This window comes from Pongo abelii, chromosome 16 (genome assembly GCF_028885655.2).
Source record: "Pongo abelii isolate AG06213 chromosome 16, NHGRI_mPonAbe1-v2.0_pri, whole genome shotgun sequence".
Classification (NCBI taxonomy): Eukaryota; Metazoa; Chordata; class Mammalia; order Primates; family Hominidae; genus Pongo; species Pongo abelii.
The window spans coordinates 37,907,260-37,928,209 of NC_072001.2; the positions used below are offsets into that span (position 1 = coordinate 37,907,260).

At 41.7% G+C, this 20,950-nt stretch overlaps 1 pseudogene; it reads left to right on the plus strand.

Annotated features, from left to right (window-relative positions):
* Nucleotides 1-17,045: 17,045 nt before the first annotated feature.
* On the plus strand, nt 17,046-17,842 carry LOC129050470 (splicing factor U2AF 35 kDa subunit-like; annotated as a pseudogene).
* The last annotated feature ends 3,108 nt before the right edge of the window (nt 17,843-20,950 follow it).

A 20,950-nucleotide genomic window follows, 5' to 3' on the forward strand; every position in this document is an offset into this window, starting at 1 on the left:
TAAAATATAAAGCCTTAACCCACAGGACTAAATTCCTGCTTGGGGGATTTCAAGCATACACATACACTTTTATTTACGTGGCTCTCCCAGTGGCATACCTATATTTTGATGGTTATAATGTAAGTAGAGCGAGCATTTATTGAATGTTTACCAAGTACCAAGAATTGTGCTAAGCATTTTTTTTTTTTTTTTTTTTGAGACAGAGTCCTTCCTGTTGCCCAAGCTGGAGTGCAGTAGTGTGATCTTGGCTCACTGCAGCCTCTGCCTCCCAGGTTCAAGCAATTCTCTGGCCTCAGCCTCCCGTGTAGCTGGGACTACAGGAATGCACCACCACGCCTGGCTAATTTTGTATTTTTAGTACAGATGGGGTTTCACCATGTTGGCCGGGATGGTCTCCATCTCCCGACTTGTGATCCACCTGCCTTGGCCTCCCAAAGTATTGGGATTACAGGCGTGAGCCACTGCGCCTGGCTGTGCTAAGCATTTTAAATGAAGAAAATCGTGGCCGGGCTTGGTGGCTCACACCTGTAATCCTAGCACTTTGGGAGGCAGAGGCGGGTGGATTGCCTGAGCTCAGGAGTTCATGACCAGACTGGGCAACACGGTGAAACCCCGTCTCTACTAAAATAAAAAAACTTGGCTGGGTGTGGTGGTGGGTGCCTGTAATCTCAGTTATCCTGGAGGGTGAGACAGGAGAATCGCTTGAACCTGGGAGGCGGAGGTTGCAGTGAGCCCAGATCACGCCACTGCACTCCAGCCTGGGCGACAGAGTGAGACTCCATCTCAATAAATAAATAAATAAACAAACAAACAAACAAACAAACAAACAAATTCATTTAATCTTTAAATCGTATAAGGTTTGAAGACCTGTAATAGATCTGAGATTTTGCTCTATTTCCAAGCTTCTGGATGCTGGCAGAAGACATTAGACTTCTGGGTCAGAGGCGAAGGACATTATTACTCATGGCTCAGCCAGCAGCATGAGCATGAGTACATTTGTACAGCTCCCCTGGCCTGAAGTTTCAAGGGGTGCCAGCAAATGGTGGATTGTGCTCTAGGAGAAGAACTCTAAGCTTAAAAAACCTGAATCTTTTATAATGGGCAGTAAGCATGCCTGCCCTTTGCTCTGGAGGGAGACATTATTTCTATATTTCTTTTTTTTTTTTTTTTTTGAGACGGAGTGTCGCTCTGTTGCCCAGGCTGGAGTGCAGGGGTGTGATCTCGGCTTACTACAAGCTCCGCCCCCTGGATTCAAGCGAGTCTCACCCCTCAGCCTCCCCGGTAGCTGGGATTACAGGCGCACGGCACCACGCCTGGCTAATTTACAGGGTTTCGCCTTGTTGGCCAGACTGGTCTCAAACTCCTGACCTCAGGTCATCCGCCCGCCTCGGCCTCCCAAAGTGCGGGGATTACAGGCGTGAGCCACTTCACCTGCCTACAGCTTTCATTTTCAAAACTTCCTTCAATTATGCAATCTGCAGTTACTCAACTTTTTGGTAAACCATACAAGAAGTGCAAAAATGATATATTCATTTCCCTGAGGAAAATTTTGACAATAATTACACATTTGTTTAACCAAGTCACAGACACTGAGACTGAGTTGAAAAACTGCCGATTTGTTAATTTTTACTAGAACTATAACATAGGCTTAGTATATACCGTCACAACTCTACTTTAAATAAGTAGAATTTACATGTTAGCATGCTGAGCAGTTTTTAGACCACCTTGGGCTCACAAAGAGTGACATGGATTTTTTTTCTCTCTTTTTATTTTATCAGCTTTTTATTACAATTTTTTTTTTTTTTTTGAGACGGAGTCTTGCTCTGTCGTCTAGGCTGGAGTGCAGTGGCGCGATCTCGGCTCACTGCAAGCTCCACCTCCCGGGTTCACGCCATTCTCCTGCCTCAGCCTCGCGAGTAGCTGGGACTACAGGCGCCCGCCACCACTACCAGCTAATTTTTTGTACGTTTTTTTTTAGTAGAGACGGAGTTTCACTGTGTTAGCCAGGATGGTCGCGATCACCTGACCTCGTGATCCGCCCGCCTCAGCCTCCCAAAGTGCTGGGATTACAGGCGTGAGCCACCGCGCCCGGCCTTTATTACAGTTTTTATTGAGATAATTTTGATAAGCAGTTGTAAGAAACAATACAAAAAGGTCCCTTGTACACTTTGCCCAGTATCCTCCAATGCTACCATTTTGCTAAACTATGGTATATTGCAACTAAGATATTGACATCAATACAATCCACTGATATTATTTGCATTTCCATAATTTTACTTTTATTCGTTTGTGTGTGTATTAAGCTCTATACAATTTTATCACCCATGTAGATTCGTGTATCAACCAATACGATCAAGATATTGAACAGTTCTTGCCCTTTTATAACCACACCTACTTTCCTCCCAATTCCCCATCCCAATACCACCCGTGGCAACCACTAATCTGCTGTCTATCTCTATAAGTTTGTCATTTTATGTAAATGGAATCATATACCATGTAATCTTTTGGAATGGGCTTTCTTTTTCACCCAGCAAAATTCCCTGGACATACATCCAACTTGTGTGTATCAATTGTTTGCTCCTTTTGATTACAGAGTAGTATTTCATGGTATGTATGCACCACCGATTATTTAACCATTCACCTGTTGAAGGACATTGATGCTGATTACTTTTTTTGCTGTTACAAATACAGCCACTATGAGCGTTCATGTTTTGTGTGAATGTGTTTTCTTTTCTCTGGCATAAATGTCCAGGAGTGCAATTGCTGGGTTAGATTTTAGTTGCATATTTTCATTAGTGTTTACATGTACTGTAAGTGTGGGAGTATGTGTGAGAAATACCATAAAATTTTATCCCATGTGTAGATTAAAAACTTTTTTAAAATATGATATCAACTTTTATTTTAGATTTAGGGGGTATGTGTGCAGGTTTGTTACATGAGTTTATTACATGTCACTGAGGTTTGAGGTATGAAAGACCCCATCACCCTGGATCTTTAACTTCTACTCTTATTACTTCCACTGCCTATTGGGTACTGAGCATAGTACCCAATAGGTAGTGTTTCAGCCCCTGTCCCCCTTCCTCTCTCCTGCTTCTAGTAGTCCCCAGTGTCTGTTTTTCTCTCTCTTCTTTTTTTTGACACGGAGTTTCACTCTTGTTGCCCAGGCTGGAGTTCAATGGCATGATCTTAGCTCACTGCAACCTCTGCCTCCTGGGTTCAAGCATTCTCCTAGCTCATCCTCCCAAGTAGCTGGGATTACAGGCATGTGCCACCACACCAGACTAATTTTTGTATTTTTAGTAGAGACAAGGGTTTCCCCATGTTGGCAAGGCTGGTCTTGAACTCCTGACCTCACGTGATCTGTCTGCCTTTGCCTCCCAAAGTGCTGGGATTACAGGCGGGAGCCACCGCGCCCAGCTGAGAAGATATCTCGTTGTGGTTTTGATTTGCATTTCTCTGATGATTAGTGATGTTGAATGTTTTTTCATATGTTTGTTGGCTTCTTGGATGTCTTTTGAAAAGTTTCTGTTTATGTCTTTTGCCCACTTTTTAATAGTATTATGTGGTTTTTGCTTGTTGAGTTGTTTAAGTTCCTTATAGATTCTGCATACTAAACCTTTGTTGGCTGCATAGTTTGCAAATATTTTCTCCCACTCTGTAGGTTGTCTGTTTACTCTGTTGGCAGTTTCCCTTGCTGTGATACAGACATGTATATGGCAAATCTAAATAGCTTAATCCGATCAGTTTTTATACTAAGATACTTTATGCTTTGTTCTCCAACTCCAAATTGGTTCCTTAACCAAGCAGAAATGCTATGAAAGGTAGAATATAAGAAGACTAAGAGCAGTGAACGCCCCTGGACCTGATTTGCCAACAGTGAGCTGTGTAAGCTTAAGCCAGATGCTTACTTTTAGCTTCAGTTTCTTGGTCTCTTAATAGGGCTGAAAACATGATATATATATATATTTTCTACTAGTGCTAATTGGAATATGATTCTGATCTAGTGAATTCTATTGAGAAGCCAGTACTTAGAGCCAAGTTGTACACTCTTTATGTTTGTATTTACTTTAGTCAGACAGACCTGGGTTTGCATCCTAACTGCTGGTTGTGTGACTTTAGGGGAAGCTGCTTAACCTCTTTGAGGTTCTGTAAAATTAATATGACAACACTCTCTTTTCCATAAATATTTCTACACACTCAAGTCTCTTGAATTAAAAAAACAAAGAACAAAAAACCCTATTTTGACCTCACGTTTCTGTTCTTTTATCACCACCTCTCTCTCTTTTTTTTTTTGAGACAGAGTCTCGCTCTTTCACCCAGGCTGGAGTGAAGTGGCGTGATCTTGGCTCACTGCAACCTCCGTGCTCCCCCCACCCCAGGGTTCAAGCAATCCTCCTACTTCAGCCTCCCAAGTAGCTGGGATTATAGGCACCCACTACCACATCCAGCTAATTTGTGTATTTTTAGTAGAGATGGGGTTTCGCCATGTTGGCCAGGATGATCTCAAACTCCTGACCTCAGGTGATGCACCCACCTCAGCCTCCCAAAGTACTGGGATTATAGGCGTGAGCCACTGCGCCCAGCCGACCATCTCTCTTGCTTTCCTTTCAGAGCAAGCTTCCTAAGAACTGTTGGCAGTATTGTTTCTATGTTCCCCCTTTCCTTTGACCCTATAGCAATGTGATTTCTACTCTTATTACTTCCACTGAGACTATTTTCACCAAGGTCACTAATGACTGCCTTTTTCCTAAATCCAAAGAACAGTTCTCCATTGTTTCTCAGCAAAATTCAACATAGTCAACAACTATCTCCTTGAAACACCCTTTTCCTTTGACTTCCAAGAATTTATTTTCTACCTCTGTTCTTTTTTTCTCTGTTTCCTTCGGGGCCTGTCTTCTGTTTACCCCTTACATATGTGGTTGTCCTATAGGGTTCTATTCTAGATCCTCTATTTCTCTACAAAATCTTCTGGATATCTTATATATTTTCATGTCTTCAAGTACCACCTACCATGTATGCTAATGACTCCTGAATCTTTATCTTTAGCCAATAGTTTTTCTGATCTTCATATCCTTATACACAACTGCACTCTATTTCCACTTAATTGTCTTATAGACATGTCCCACAACATGTCCAAAATAAAACTCATTATCTTTCTACCCATATTAATGCCCTTATGTTGGTGAAGGAATCACCATCCATTCAGTGGCTCAAGTCAGAAACTTGGGCATTATCCTTTCCTTTCCTCTACCCTCATGCCCCATATTCAATCAAGGGCGTCTTGCTGATTCCAGCTTTTACATATCTCTTGAATCCATCCATCTTCTCCATCTTAATGGCCATTTTCTGATTCAGACCACCATCGTCTCTCATCTCGATGACTACAACATTCTCCACATTGATCTCATTGATCAGTCTTGCTGCTATTCTTCACATTACAGATGAATTGATCACATCATTTCCCTGATTACAATCTTGCAACAGCTTTACATTGCCCTCCAGCTAAAGTTCAGACTCTTGGCAATGACTTACAAGACCCTTTGTGATGCAGACTCTGCTCACCTCCGTAGCTTCATCTTTCTCTCCTCTCACTGTTCTGACACCACACATTTCATGCTCCATTGAAACAGAGCTCCTTCCAGTCCCTCAGATGAGCCATGGGGCCTGTGGGTACGTGTTATCCTCTTAGCTAGAAAACTCCTCTTCAAGCTCTCCGCAAGTCTATATCTACTATATCACCACCTCCAACAAGCATCCCTGATCCACCACGCTCCTGCTGGGTGGATCAGGACATATTCTATGTTCCCCTCTGTGTTCACCCTATCATCATATTTGGTACATTGTACTATCAGTATCTCTTACCGCACTGACCTCTGTGAAGGCAAAGGCTCTGTCCATTTCACAGGTATTCCTTGTACTTAGCAGAGCCTGACACATAGTGAGAACATACTCCACAAATGTCTATTGACTGAGCACAGGTACAGAAGTCACATATTAGCTTGTTTAATAAGCTAATTTCTGCTCTGTCACCAGAATAATAGAATAGCAGAGTATTTCAAATATTGGGATTTTAATAGGACAGTAGAATAGGACAGTAAGCCAGTTGGTTTCCATCTGTATTCAGAAGTCCTGTGGCTTGACAGAGGGAACTTGGGGGTTCTCATGATGAGAGGGGGGTAGAAGGGGAGAGGAGAATGGTAAAGGAAGCCCACTGGGCAGGTTTTGGGGTCCCTAACATGGCTTTAACCAGAACAGCTCAAAATTGTTTTGTTTTATCCACTAGAATGCCATTTTATATTTCATATGGGAAAAGAAGGAATGATAAAGGACACAAAAAGAAAATGAAGCCCTGATCTAAGTAGGCTATCAAAACAGGTCTTCTAAAATGGTTCTGCGACTAAGTCAAAAACACTGAGAAATGGAGGCAGATATTGTGGTCACTATGACATAGTATCTACTGATATTACCCAAAAAATGTACAGTAAAACTTTCCTGGTACAACGATATGTACTCATAAGTTTATGTCGTTTATTAAATCAATTAAGTTAAATGAAACTACCAGTTGGCATTTTATTATGCACAACGCTGTGAGAATTTTTTTTTTTATCATCCTGTGCCTTTCTATTTCTCTTCTGTATATTCCTATTGTTTTAGAAGATTGTACCTATATACACTAGGACTTTTTTCTGAGTAGACGAGGAGAAGCATATATAATCAGATTTTTTTTTTTTTGAGACAGAGTTTCCTTCTTGTTCCCCAGGCTGGGATGCAATGGCATGATCTCGGCTTACCGCAAACTCCACCTCCCGGGTTTAAGTGATTCTCCTGCCTCAGCCTCCCGAGTAGTTGGGATTACAGGCATGCACCACCATGCCTGGCTAATTTTGTATTTTTAGTAGAGATAGGGTTTCTCCATGTTGGTCAGGCTGGTCTCAAACTTCTGACTTCAGGTGATCCACTCACTTCAGCCTCCCAAAGTGCCGGGATGACAGGCATGAGCCACTGGGCCAGGGCCTAATTAGACTTTTAAAAATTAAATTAAACCCAGTACTGGGAATTTACAGTGCTAGTGTGCTGCCTCTACTGATGCATGGGCAGAGATTTCACGCCTTATAGTTCCCTAGTGGAATGCTTCCCACGGTGTCATGTCCCACCTTTCTAACGCTGGAGATGGTAAGGTGTTAGACAAAAAGATTGCTATCGGAAGAGAAAGCTTAGAAGTTAAATATTCTCTATCATTTATTCAAAAATATTTATTTAGAGCCTACTGTGTGCGAAGAACATGCCAAATTTCTAGTGTTTGGAGACATATAAGTGAAAAAAATAGACAAGCTCTCTGCCGTTACAAAACTTATATTGTGATGGGGTAGGGGGAGAGAAAGACATTAAATGAGAGAGAGACATTAAATGAGTAAATAAGCAAAAAGATACTTTTGAAGTGTGGTGAGCTGTATGAAGCTGATAGAATGGATGTGGATACTCAGGGAGGGTGTCAGTGGAGTGGGACTGCTCTAGCCACGTGGCCTCTGGGCTGAGCAACCTGGGGAGGAACCAGCCTCCTGAGGGAGTGAGGGAAGGGCAACTTTTCATCTTGTGCCTTTCCCACTGGGTCCTCAAGTAGCCACAGCCTGAGGTGTAAGGCAAGTTCTAAGCTTCCCCAGGTGACTCCAAGACCCGTAGCCGGGTGGTTTATTAGGAAGGCCCAAAAGAGTGTGCCTATGTATAAGGGGACATCAAGGAAAAATCAGTGAGGAAGGGGAGAGAAGAGTCACATGCATGCTTTTAGAAGAAGTTATGCACTTGGGTAAAATGACTATTTTGTTTCTTCTTAAGATTTAAAAGAAGGTACTGTTAAAACTGGACGTGAAATCCAAAATAACAAAAATGGCCCTGAATTTTAAGGGGATTTAATTGAAGCTTGCGCTCATCCTGCTTGGCCACTAGAGAGCAGTATTGCCTATCAAATGCACCACATGGTCCATGCTGCAGGCTGACATTTAGAGGGAGAAAATCGGTGCCACAGGTAAATCTCTTCTCTCATCTTGATTTCCCGCTCCTCCCCTAACCTCCCCATAATTCCACCCCTTAACTCCCTACTGTTTACCTATCACACACATAATCTCATTGTTCCGGATAAGCCTTAGGTTTAGAGAAAAATCTCTGTTTCTTTGTTTTTGTTTTTGTTTCCGGAGTCTCGCTCTGTTGCCAGGCTGGAGTGCAGTGGCGCGATCTCAGCTCACTGCAACCTCTGCCTCCCGGGTTCAAGCCATTCTCCTGCCTCAGCCTCCCGAGTAGCTGGGACTACAGGTGTGCGCCACCAAGCCCAGCTAAGTTTTGTGTGTTTTTAGTAGAGACGAGGTTTCACCATATTAGCCAGGATGGTCTCGATCCCTTGACCTCGTGATCCGCCCGCCTTGGCCTCCCAAAGTGCTGGGATTACAGGCGTGAGGCACCGCGCCCGGCCTAAATCTCTGATTTTTCAGCTAAGAATAAGATCAGCACATTTAACCATGTTGGAAGTATTTTGACTTTTCCCTCAGCTGGAGACTCTCAGTGGCCAACAACCCCGGGTCTAGGTAGCCTTTGGAGCAGTAGTGGGTTCCTTTTTCCCAGTTCTTTAGAATTAGACCCCTTATTTGGGGGAACGGGTTCACATTTTTAGCCTAGAGAGCAAGGAGTGTTGTTCCTTCCATGTGTTGTTAGATTGACTCTCTGCTGGTAGGTTGGTGGCCAGCAGAGACCTACTCTGCCTGACCTGGCCTCAGTGGACACCAGGACCTTGCTTCCTTCTTCCTCAGCAGCCCAAGCTCCCGCTTCCTGAGTGGAAGTCTTGTGTTCTATGTGTTGGGGCCTTTTATGAAACAGTATGCAAGATAATGGGTTCACCAAGAGAAAAAGGAGGAGAAAGGGATGACAGAATTTTAGCCATAGCCACACAGGCAGAACAAATGAAAGAATTTCAAATATGGTGTAAGAATATATTCCAAAAGAAGTAGGAATTTATAATATGGACCCTGCTTTCTTCCATAGAAAGATTTGAGGCATGCTACAGCAAAAATACACATCAAAAACACACATCGCTTGGAACATAATTTATTCATCCAAATTATATTTACTGCCCTACTTTCATGTGCTAGGAGCTAGGCCTATACCTGAACAAGATGGACATAGACCCTGTTCCTATGCAGCTTCTATTGGAATTGAGTAACGTTACAAATGAAATCAGAAATCACACAAGAAAGTCTGTGTCTGTTGGGGTGGTTCAGAGCTGGAAGGAAACAAAATGATCATCTCCAATATTCTTTATCTTATAGATGAGGAAATAGTGGCTCAGAAATATTGTAACTGATCCAAAGATGAAACAATTTTTTCATTTGAGCAGGAAAATTTGCTCTGAGGAAATAGGAAAATATCTATTACCTGGGTTTCCTGGCTTTCGGTACTTGATTAAGAAAGAATAGTTAAGGAAAGGAGACTTCTTTGGGGGGATGCTAATTTATGAAAAAAATGATCATGTGGATCCTTATATCACAGACATGAAGAGACAATGAAACATTCTTAATATGACTATATAAAATCATTAACCCTTCATGAAACTGAGCCATATAGTATTGTGTTGTATTTTAGTGAAGAGATTTCTGTATGGGTTTAACTACTGCACAGTTCAAGACTGTAACTTTGTTTAATCTAACTTGACATAAGAATGTAACCAAAAAAATCTGGAAAAATGTTTAACTCTTTTAAAGTCCAGCATTGAGCAGCCACTCAGCCAATATGATGACTGAAGCTCTTCAGACAAAACCACTGCCCCCACCCAGCTGTCTGGTCCAGTCAGGTCCTTTTTTAATAGCATGTGTTGGGGTCCTAAATTATCTGTGTAGTTGTCTCAGTAGAAGGGAAACTGACAAGAAAAAGAAACAGGGATGTTCGAATACGTTGTTCTTACTTTTATTAGAACATAAACTCCTAGAGCTGGAATTGTATCTTGGATTTTTGGTTCCGCTGGTAGCACACTGTGCTCAATAAAAATTAATCCATCAATCAACAGGACAGAAAATCCCATCCTGCCAGAAGCAATACCTCCTGTTTGTCCCATACAAAGCCAATTAGAGTGTTAGGATGTTGTAATGGAGACAGAAACTAAGGAAAGCAGCAAAAATAAAAAAAATCCCCCAAAACATCAAATAGAAAATGTAACTGGAAAAAAACAGGTTAACGGTGGAAAGCCACTACCCAATTCCATTTTCCCCTTGACACTCTTTTTCAACTTATCCTCAATGTAATAAAAGTTTGACTGCAGAGTGGCATCTTGGACTGCCCCCATTTCCTGGTCAGGGTTGGGCAGGGAAAGCCGTTTGCCTTCCTAACAGCTCACCCAGAGGGCACTCACTGAGGCGCTCCCAGCAGTCTTGCCATCTACCTGACGCCCCCACCAGGGCACCAGCTCCTGAGTTCTCCTTGCTCAGCTTTGCTCGGTCAGAAAACAAGAAGGACAATTCATCTGGGAAGGGATAAATAGGCAGCTGGCAAGAGAGAGCAAGCTAGTTACTACTGATAAGGGAGGGTGGGTGTGGGAAGGAAAGCGAGACAGGCAAATTGGGAATTCTTTGTGTCATGAACCCTCTTGAGAATTGATTAAAAGCTACCAAGGCTTTCTCCAGAACACAACCATATGCATATGTGCACACAATTTTGCATTCATTTCATGAGTTCCCATCTCACTTTCACACAAACATACCTCTTGTTCTAAAAACATAAACTCTAGAAGCTATAAGCTTCCAAATCTTACTAACCAAGAAATTCTGAAGAATTTTTTAATCATGGCAACTTTTTAATATTAAGGATTCTCCAATTGTAGCCTTATATGTTTCAAATATAATCAGTTTCAAAAGCAATTCCTAAAACACTAAAAATGGTCAAAATGGACACTTATGGTAAAAAATACTTGCTACCAATGTTTCTTCTCATGTTGCAAAGCACACTGTATTTCGAGTTTCTACATATGCATTTACATAAAATTATTATTTTTTTTGAGATAGAGTTTTGCTCTTGTTGCGCATGCTGGAGTGCAATGAGGTGACCTCAGCTCACTGCAACCTCTGCCTTCTGGGTTCAAGTGATTCTCTTGCCTCAGGCTCCCGAGTAGCTGGTATTACAGGCGTCCACCACCACAAGTGGCTGATTTTTTGTATTTTTAGTAGAGATGGGGTTTTGCCATGTTGACCAAGCTGGTCTCGAACTCCTGACTTCAGGTGGTCCACCCACTTTGGCCTCCTAAAGTGCTGGGATTACAGGTGTGAGCCACCACGGCCGGCCTATTAATTTTGTTTAAAGAAAAAAGACTTCCAAATCTTGGATGGCGGTTGGGCGGTGGGGGTGTCAAATCACCTGGTATTTGACTATTCAGGGCTCTTTTAAGGAAATAAAAAGCACAAAAGTAAACAAAACAGTTTTGTCCATCTACCAGGCTCATACACTCTGTGTCCTGAAAGGAGGGGGAACATCTCCAAGTTCAACTAAAAATATGCTAACTGCAATCTGGGTGTGGTGGCCCACACCTGTAATCCTAGCCCTTTGGGAGGCTGAGGAGGGCAGATTGCTTGAGCTCAGGAGTTTGAGACCAGCCTGGGCAACATAGCAAGACCCGTCTCTAAAAAAAAAAAAATGCTGACTGCAAATTGCACATTCTGCAAATGGTTCAGTGTAGGAACAGAAGGCTCTTTCTGATCTCTTCTTGAAGGTAGGTCCAGGGCCTTTGCCTTATCTTCTTTTCGAAGACCATACAGGAAGAGGTTTTCAAACAAGGATGGAGCAAGAAGGCAGCGGCGCTTGGACCACCTGCAGGCAAAGACACAGGAGAAACTCCACCTACCCTCACAGCATGTGGGAGAGCAGAAGGGGCAGAGATAACTGCTGGCAAAGGGAACATGTGGGAGAAAGTAAGGGGAAATCAATAAAACAGAGATTAAAAAAATAATGTGCTTTCCATGCCATGAAGGAAAGTCATGATGAAGCCCCAAGTTAACTCCCCAAATGCTTTCAGGGATCACAGAAATGACACTGTCAAATACAACATTAGTTTTCTGAAGCCTACGGGCTGAATTTTATTTATGTTAACTCCCATTTAAAAAGATAGCATATTCTACATCAAAGGGAAAAAAAACTTTTCCTAATGTATCCATTTCTCTTCTGAAGCACACGAGCTGTCGCTATATAATGCTTTGTGGTGTTTTCTCAACTGTACTTGCTTTTCTCTGTATCAGGAAATGCACAGAAAACATGCTCAAGCCTGGGTCTGCTGCTTCTCAATGGCAAATTGGCAATCGTTTGATTGTGTGTGTGTGTTTTTAAATGCATTGTTAGTTTTAACTAAGATTTATATATGTTCCATGAATGATATTTCAAAGCAGGAGAGAAAAAGAGGATCACACATCGCTATAAAATCAGTTCCTGGTAAATTGTGTAAAAGTGCAAACCATAAGCTGTCAAGAGGATTGGACTGGGGTGGCCTTTGGGGAAGGATTCAGGTTTCTGCGGTGACTATTTTGTTCTCCCTGGAAGTTCAGCTGGTGGTTTCCTGGGTCTGATCAAAGCTTCGCCACCTGGTGAAGATAAGCACTAGCTGTCTACCAGCTTTCTGGATATGGTTTTCCTGGCTGTGAGAAGAGACTAAAATTACCATCTTTCTGAATTGCTGGCCTTCTCGTTGTTCTCCAAATACACTTTGCTCATTTCTGAGTCTGAGTGCTAGTTAGTTTGAACTAGTTAGCTAGTTCTTTTCCGAGTGTCGAGAAGTCAATTTTAGTGTAAATGCAGTGGATAAGACCATGGACTTGGCAGTGGGATGGCCTGGATTAACTCCCTGGTCTGCCATTTACTGGCCCATGCCTCAGTTTCCCCATCTGAAAATGGGGATACTATGATTATCTACCTCACAGGGGTATTAGGAGCAAATAAGTAATATGTAAAAGTTATTTAGAATAGTACCTGGTACATAGTGAGTTCTTTATTTTAGAGTGTTTGCAATGACGATAATTGTTGTAGTTGTTATTTTTCTGGTGACCTCATTACAGTTTTTTTCTCTGGGGAGCTGATCTTGTTCTGACATGGCTTAGATGGAGCTGACCTCACCTGCCTCTGTTCTATGGGTGGACACATAGCCCAGACCTGGCCAATCAATGAATTATATCCTCCCAGCTACAGTGATTGCCTCAGGGATAGGAAATGATATAAATTGGTCCAATCAGGGGATCACGGGAGTGTGTTTAGAACTGTTGAGAAAGAGAGCTTATCTTATGTGTTGGGGTAGTTAGGGAGTAGGATGTAAGCCAGAAGATGTGAGGGGCTACTGTGTGCAGTCAGGCTTAGACTGAAACCAGTGGAAAGGAAAGCAGAGCCAGGTGATGAAGGGAGAAAGAGGAATCAACTGAAATTGTAGGACCCCATGGCTCTAGCCATGCCTGAAGCCCTAGGACCACTCTTTCTGCACAAGTCAGTTTGCGTTGGGTTTCTCTCCTTGGCTGTCACTAACTCAGGCTCCCCTATGACACAATCTATCTCCTCTATCCATTCATATGCAACCCATCCTTCGAGGCACTGTACAAAGCCCACTCCTTCAGGAAGTGACGCTTCCTTTTCTAAGTTCCCATAGCACCTACCCTCTGGGCCATCAATCTAGTACTTATTATTCACTTTAGAAAGTATACCTTTGGCAGTGCAGCTATGGCATCTCTTCAGTGCTACAGATTGACTCCGTGTTTTACTGTTTGGTGATTTCCATAACCGTTTGCACATCTGGCATTTTACAGCAAGCTTGCCAGTATTTATTATTTTAATTCCTTCTATCCTCTTATATCCATCAGAAGTGGATTAAATACTTCGGTACGCAAAGATATGTAAGCATAGGAGTACATGAAGTAAACTGAAGATGGGGCAAAGAAAGTTATATTGTTCACATAGGTAACTTTCAAGTGAAAAGCCCAGCTCCTTGTCACATGTGAGAAGCAGCAGTAGGATGTGGACTTGTTTATATTTGTCCCATCAGGTTGTAGGCTTCATAAGAGCAAGGACTAGCTCTATTTTTTCAACACTGTCCTTAGTGCTTGGCTCAGTATGTGGCACATTGTATATGCTCAGTAAATACTTGTTGAGTGAATGCTGCATGTTGTAGTACAGGGGGCTTCCATTAATAACTAACCCTTACCAACATGTAAAGGAAATGAACTAAGGAACTAAGAAAGGAATTGCTAGTTCCGTGAAGCCAACACCTTCTTTCCATTATTCTGAGCTCTTTCTACCATCACCTCATTTCTCCAAATTACAAGGATAAATTAAGGCATTCCCTAGGATGACAGATGAGGTGTAACGACAATAGTATGTTTGGAATTTCCAGGTCTGTAAGAAAATTGGTATGAATTCCAGATCCAACAAGGAAAGGCTTACGATCTTCAGAATGAGTGGAGGAATGTGAAAGTTGAATCACAGGTTTATAAAAAGGCACTGTATTGATATGTTCATTATATACACAAAAAATTCTGGGTTTGGATCAGTCTTATTTTCTTGGTATCATTATACAGCATCAGTTCTATAGAAGCTTTATGTACTATAAATTGAAGAAAATACACGCCCCTTTTCCTTTAAACTAGTTGATTTTCTCCCATAGAAAGTATGAATATATTAGTTATTCCCTTTCCCAGCACAATATTTTTTATTCATCCTTTATTATTCACATGTCAAAATTACCATCCTTAAAGCTCATTTTATTAGGTCAATAGTCTTGAAAACATTGTTGCTCCTTCACCATAAAATGCAAGCTAAATCAGACAGCCAAGGCCTTCAGTAATTTGACCCCAATCTACCTTTCCATAGCTGAACTTTTCCCCTGTCCCCCATACAAGCCTCTAATCCATTTACCTTTGTCTATTTACTGTCTCTCTCACTTGATTCATACCTTTGTTCCTCTGAATCTTTCTGCCTATTCAAACATGTGTTTTCTTTTAAGTAACATTCTTTAATCACTCCAACTGGAGGTAGGCTGTAGCGTTTATGGCCTGCATCACTAGTTCCTTGTGTTGTCTCAGCATTTCATGTGAATGTGGTCTATGTCTTTTACTATAAACTTTTTAAAGGCAGGGATCACACCTTAGATTTACTGATATTTTTCTTTCTTTCTTTTCTTTTGAGATGGAGTCTCACTCTGTTGCCCAGGCTGGAGTGCAATGGTGCAATCATGGCTCACTGCAGCCTCAACCTCCCTGGGCTCAGGTGATCCTCCCAACTCAGCCTCCTGAGTAGCTGGGACTACAGCCACCATGCCCAGCTAATTTTTCTGTATTTTTGGTAGAGATGGGTTTTCAACATGTGGCCCAGGCTGGTCTCAAACTCCTGGACTGAAGCACTCCACCTGCCTCGGCTTCCCAAAGTGCTTGGATTACAGGCGTGAGCCACTGTGCCTGGCCCCTCTTTGCATTTTTCTTTACATATAATATAAATTACTTCAATGATTATTATGGTAATAACTCTGGTAATACATAGCTAAGGATTTTCACTGTTCATGTCTGGGGAGGGTTTGCTCTTTCTCAGGCAGTAATGCCAAGTGCAATAAAGTTTTCAAATTTATAAATATCCTTCATGATTGAAGTTAATCAAAATTGCTTTCCAAATTTTCTGTTTCACAAAGATCTTAATAACTGAGAGCTTTGCAAACCAATAAGCAAAAGACAAAATACCTAACGGAAAATTGGGAATGGGATCTTTATAACTTAATAAATAGCTACTAAAATATGAAAATATGCCAATCTTTACTTAAAATTAAAGGTGAGAAAATAAAAAATGAGATTCTGTCTTTCCACAATGAGACTGATGAAAAATTTTAAAAATTAAAATTGCCAGTTAACAGAGTGGGGAAAGGTATAGGGAACTAGGAACCTATATACACTGCTGGTGGGAGTACAAATCTGGTATAATGACTTTGGAGGGCTATTTAGCAATATATATGAAAATTTAAAATTCACCTAATCTGGCCAGGTGTGGTGGTGCACACTTGTAATCCCAGCATTTTGAGAGGCCTAGGTGGGTGGATACCTGAGGTAAGGAGTTCAAGACCATCCTGGCCAACATGGTGAAAACCCATCTCTACTAAAAAATACAAAAATCAGCTACGCGTGATGACAGGTGCCTGTAATCCCAGCTACTCGGAAGGCTGAGGCAGGGAGAATTGCTTGAACCCTGGAGGTGGAGTTGCAGTGAGCTGAGCTCATGCCGCTGCATTCCAGCCTGGGCAACAGAGCGAGACACTATCTCGAAATAAACATAAATAAAATAAAATAAAATAAAATTTACCTAATCTTAGATCGAAGAAGTCTACTTTTGGGAATATATATATATATATGTATGTGTGTATATATATACATATATATTTAAAATTATTTAAATGCATAAATATATGCATATGTAAAAAGTTGTTCATTATAGTATTATATATAATAGCAAAAGACCACCTAATGCTCTTCAGTAGGGGATTAACCCGAGGTTAAGTAGCAAGCTGTGGTGGGACCAGGATTTGAATCCAAGCTAACTCCACATTTATAAATGCAATGCTTTACTGCTGTCAACCGAAATAGGGCCATTTTCTTAGAAGCTCAAAATGCTCTATTAAACGTTGTTCTGGGTTTTGGCCAGAAGGAAGAGTAGTTAGAAATATGTCATAAACATTACTAAAGTCATTAAACCAGTCAGTAACAAGATTAGAATTCCCATGTTCTTGAATCTCAATCTATGAAGCACCCTGCCATTTCTCATCTCAGTTTTGAGTTGACACACATTTATTTAACTTAGTTGCATGTCTGTAAAAAAAAAATGTTCTAATGAATCTTTCAAGGTGTTCTGCTAGCTGCTCTGTTTTGAAGTATATCTGATGCATGATTCATATATTAGATTGATTAAAAACACGTCCATTACTTCGGGGCCTTTGGGGGATTTTTAAAGGAAGAATAGGACATATTCAACCCAGCAGTTAAGATTCGCCACAGGTCTCCCGCGAGCGTCAGCGGGGGCGGCAGCGGGTGGGAAATGGCGGGGTATCCGGCCTCCATCTTTGGCACCGAGAAAGTCAACTCTTCATTTTATTTCAAAATTGGAGCATGTCTTCATGGAGACAGGTGGTCTTGGTTGCACCATAAACCGACGTTTAGCCAGACCATTGCCCTCTTGAACATTTCCTGTAACCCTCAAAACTCTTCCCAGTCGGCCGACGGTTTGCGCCGTGTCGTGAGCGATGTTGAGATGCGGGAACACTATGATGAATTTTTTGAGGAGGTTTTTATAGAATTGGGGGAGAAGTATGGGGAAGTTGAGGAGATGAACGTCTGTGACAACCTGGGAGACCACCTGGTGGGGAACGTGTACGTCAAGCTTCCCGGTGAGAAAGATGCGGAAAAGGCTGTGATTGACTTGAACAAACCGTTGGTTTAACGGACAGCCGATCCACGCCGAGCTGTTACCTGTGACGGACTTCAGGGGAGCCTGCTGCCGTCAGTATGAGATGGGAGAATGCACACGAGGCGGCTTCTGCAACTTCATGCATTTGAAGCCCATTTCCAGAGAGCTGCGGCGGGAGCTGTGTGGGCAGCGTCGCAAGAAGCGTAGATGAAGATCCCGATCCCGGGAGCGTCGTTCTCGGTCTAGAGACCGTGGTCGTGGCGGCGGCAGACGGGAGCGTGACAGGAGGCGGTTGAGAGATCGTGAAAGATCTGGGCGATTCTGAGCCATGCCATTTTTACCTTTTGTCTGCTAGAAAGTGTTGTAGTTGATTGACCAAACCAGTTCATAAGGGGATTTTTTTAAACAACAACAACAACAACACAAAGATCGGTTTCTGAATAAAATTTGTAGTGATAACAGTTAAAAAAAAAAAAAAAAGATTCTCCATAAACAGGCCGGGCGCGGTGCCTCACGCCTGTAATCCTAGCACTTTGGGAGGCCGAGGCGGGCAGATCACAAGGTCAGGAGATGGAGACTATTCTGGCTAACACGGTGAAACCCCGTCTCTACTAAAAATACAAAAAATTAGCTGGGCGTAGTGGCACACGCCTGTAGTCCCAGCTACTCAAGAGGCTGAGGCGGGAGAATCGCTTGAACCTGGGAGGCGGAGGTTGCAGTGAGCCGAGATCACACCACTGCACTCCAGCCTGGGTGACAAAGAGACTCTGTCTCAAAAAACAAAAAACAAAAAAAACCCTCCATAAATAGTGGAGGGATGGCTCACCTTTTGATGCCAGATCAAAAAGATGCTCTGAGTGGTGGGAGGGTGGGAGGAGAGTGAGGGACCAGAAATTGCTTAGTATGTACAAGGTACACTATTCGGATGATGGCTATGCTAAAAGCCCAGACCTCACCACTATGCAATATATCCATGTAACAAAACTGTCTTTATACCCACTAAATCTAGAATTTAAAAAAAGCTCTGAGGAGATGAGTAGACTTGACCTCTCTAACTCAAGATGCAGAAACAGAGCTACCACAGTCTTGCTTCCATTCCTTATGGCTCAAACCTTCAAACTTCTTTGGCAAAGGCAAGCAACTGATTCTTCTCCTGCCCGGCTTGAGTTATTAAACTCCCATTACATTTAGACAAAATGCAATTCTCAAAATAGGATGCAAACACAAGCGCCAATGTGCCTAGTTAAACTGAAGGAAGGAAGAATGATTTAAAGTACAAAGATCTTTCAAAATCAACATTGGGTGCAACAGATTCATAATTCCTTTTAGAAGTTAGCTCTGGAAGGGGCACTAGATGGATAGAACATAAGGGTTTATTTGTGTCTCCCTGCCTCTGTTTTTCAATTAAGTTTTAGGACTTGCCAAAAATATTCTAGGGTTTGGAAGAGAAAAAGGTAAAAAGGTTGCAAGAGTGCAAGATTTCAAGATTCATCTTTGAAAGCTAGGCTAATGTATCAACCTGGATTAGTCTGCCAAAAATATGAAAATATAAAAACATTATAAATTAGTCAGATGTCCATGGCTGTAATCTGTTTGCCTGATGCCAGATGTACTTATGATAGGAAAAACAGGTGGCTTAAAAATAGCTAGAAAATGTTAAGTACTTATATAACACATTTTTTTTTTAAGTATCAAATGGGTTGTTATCTTATTAGGGTTTCCAGTAAAAGAAGTGCCTATGATTTAACGTGGACCAATGGTAAGTTTTCCCATTTTAGGATTTTAGTGTTCATTTAGGGAACTATATAATACCATGTAGTACAAATCTTTTATTAAATCAATGCATTCATTATCTGAAATAGAAGTTTTATTCAATCACTGTGTTTTGATAGACTAGACTATCGCACACAGGCAGGAGATAATGGATTGAAGAGAGTGTCCTTGAAGGAGAGGAGCTCACACCTCCTTTCTTATACATTCCCAGGAGACAGTCCATTTCTGAAACCATCAAGATTTCAGAAGGCTGGCAAGGACTGTGAGCCAGCCCTATGTGGTATAACAAATCAGCACATGAAGGAGCTAACCATGTAACTAGTGAGAGGAAAAAAATGAAATCACTTCTGCTTAAAATCTCTCGATGTCTTCTTTTAACCTATTTAAGGTGAGCGGCTCAGGTGGCTTTATGGCGACCCAGCCATGTGTATGGTAAGGAGTCACTAGAAGCCATCATCAAAGTTAGTAAATCTATTTCTGCTCTCTGCAAGCTTTACTCACTTAGATTGATCTGCCCATCTCTCTTACTGCCCAACAATTAGGGAAAGAGCAGGAAGTGCTCTTAGGAGAGGGAGGAGAAAGAATACGAGGGCTACTAGGCAGATATGAACAAACACAACACAGATCCAGAAAAAAGATGCTAATTGGTATTTTTACATTGGTATGCAGGAGGGAAATCAAGGCTCATTTAAGAAAATGCTCACTTTTTGGGCCGGGCACGGTGGCTCATGCCTGTAATCCCAGCACTTTGGGAGGCTGAGGTGGGTGGATCATGAGGTCAGGAGTTCAAGACCAGCCTAGCCAAGATGGTGAAACCCTGTCTCTACTAAAAAGACAAAAATTAGCCGGGCATGGTGGTGGGCACCTGTAATCCCAGCTACTCGGGAGGCTGAGGCAGAGAATTGCTTGAACCCGGGAGACGGAGGTTGCAGTGAGTGGAGATCATACCACTACACTCCAGCCTGGGCGACAGAGCGAGACTCCATCTCAAAAAAAAAAAAAAAAAAAAAAATGCTCACTTTCCCATAACTGCCTACAACTTTGTGCACTGATAGGGTCTTACATACTTTTGTGTTTTGGATGCTGGAATAGTCATCAACATACACTAATTTTGATACTGATGATCTCTACACTCTTCTGGCAAGAGGGTATGGTTAATAAAAGTTAAAAGAAACAGAATAAAATGGATTCATATATATATGTGTGTGTGTATATATACATAAATATATACACACACATATATATATAATGTTTAGAACCAAAATCAAATATATATTTGTGTACGCTAAGAGAAAACCTTGTTAGTTAAATATTGATGTGAGGGTCTGTCACTTGGTGGCAAAAATTCTTCAAATTTCAAATCTTAAAGATCTCTTCCTCAGTTGTGGGTTTCTCGCAGTCGTGTGCTGGATGCATACACTACTACAAAGATCTCTGGGAAATGCTCTTTGGCAGCGGGACTTGGAAATTATGATGAAAAAACACTCACTAGCACAAGTTGTGTAAAAAGATGTTGATGTTACTTTCTGAACATTTAATAGCTGTTTGCATTTATTGATACACATAAGTGGCATCACCATATTAATATAAACTGTTTCTATCAAAAGTCGAAGGAAGTGAAAAGGAGAAGAGGAGATTCCTAGAGAAAAAAGGGAAGCACAGAATCAGCAGCCTCTACCTTCCAAAAACATTTCAAAAATCACCCTACCCATCAGGAGGATTTTACATTTTCCCACTT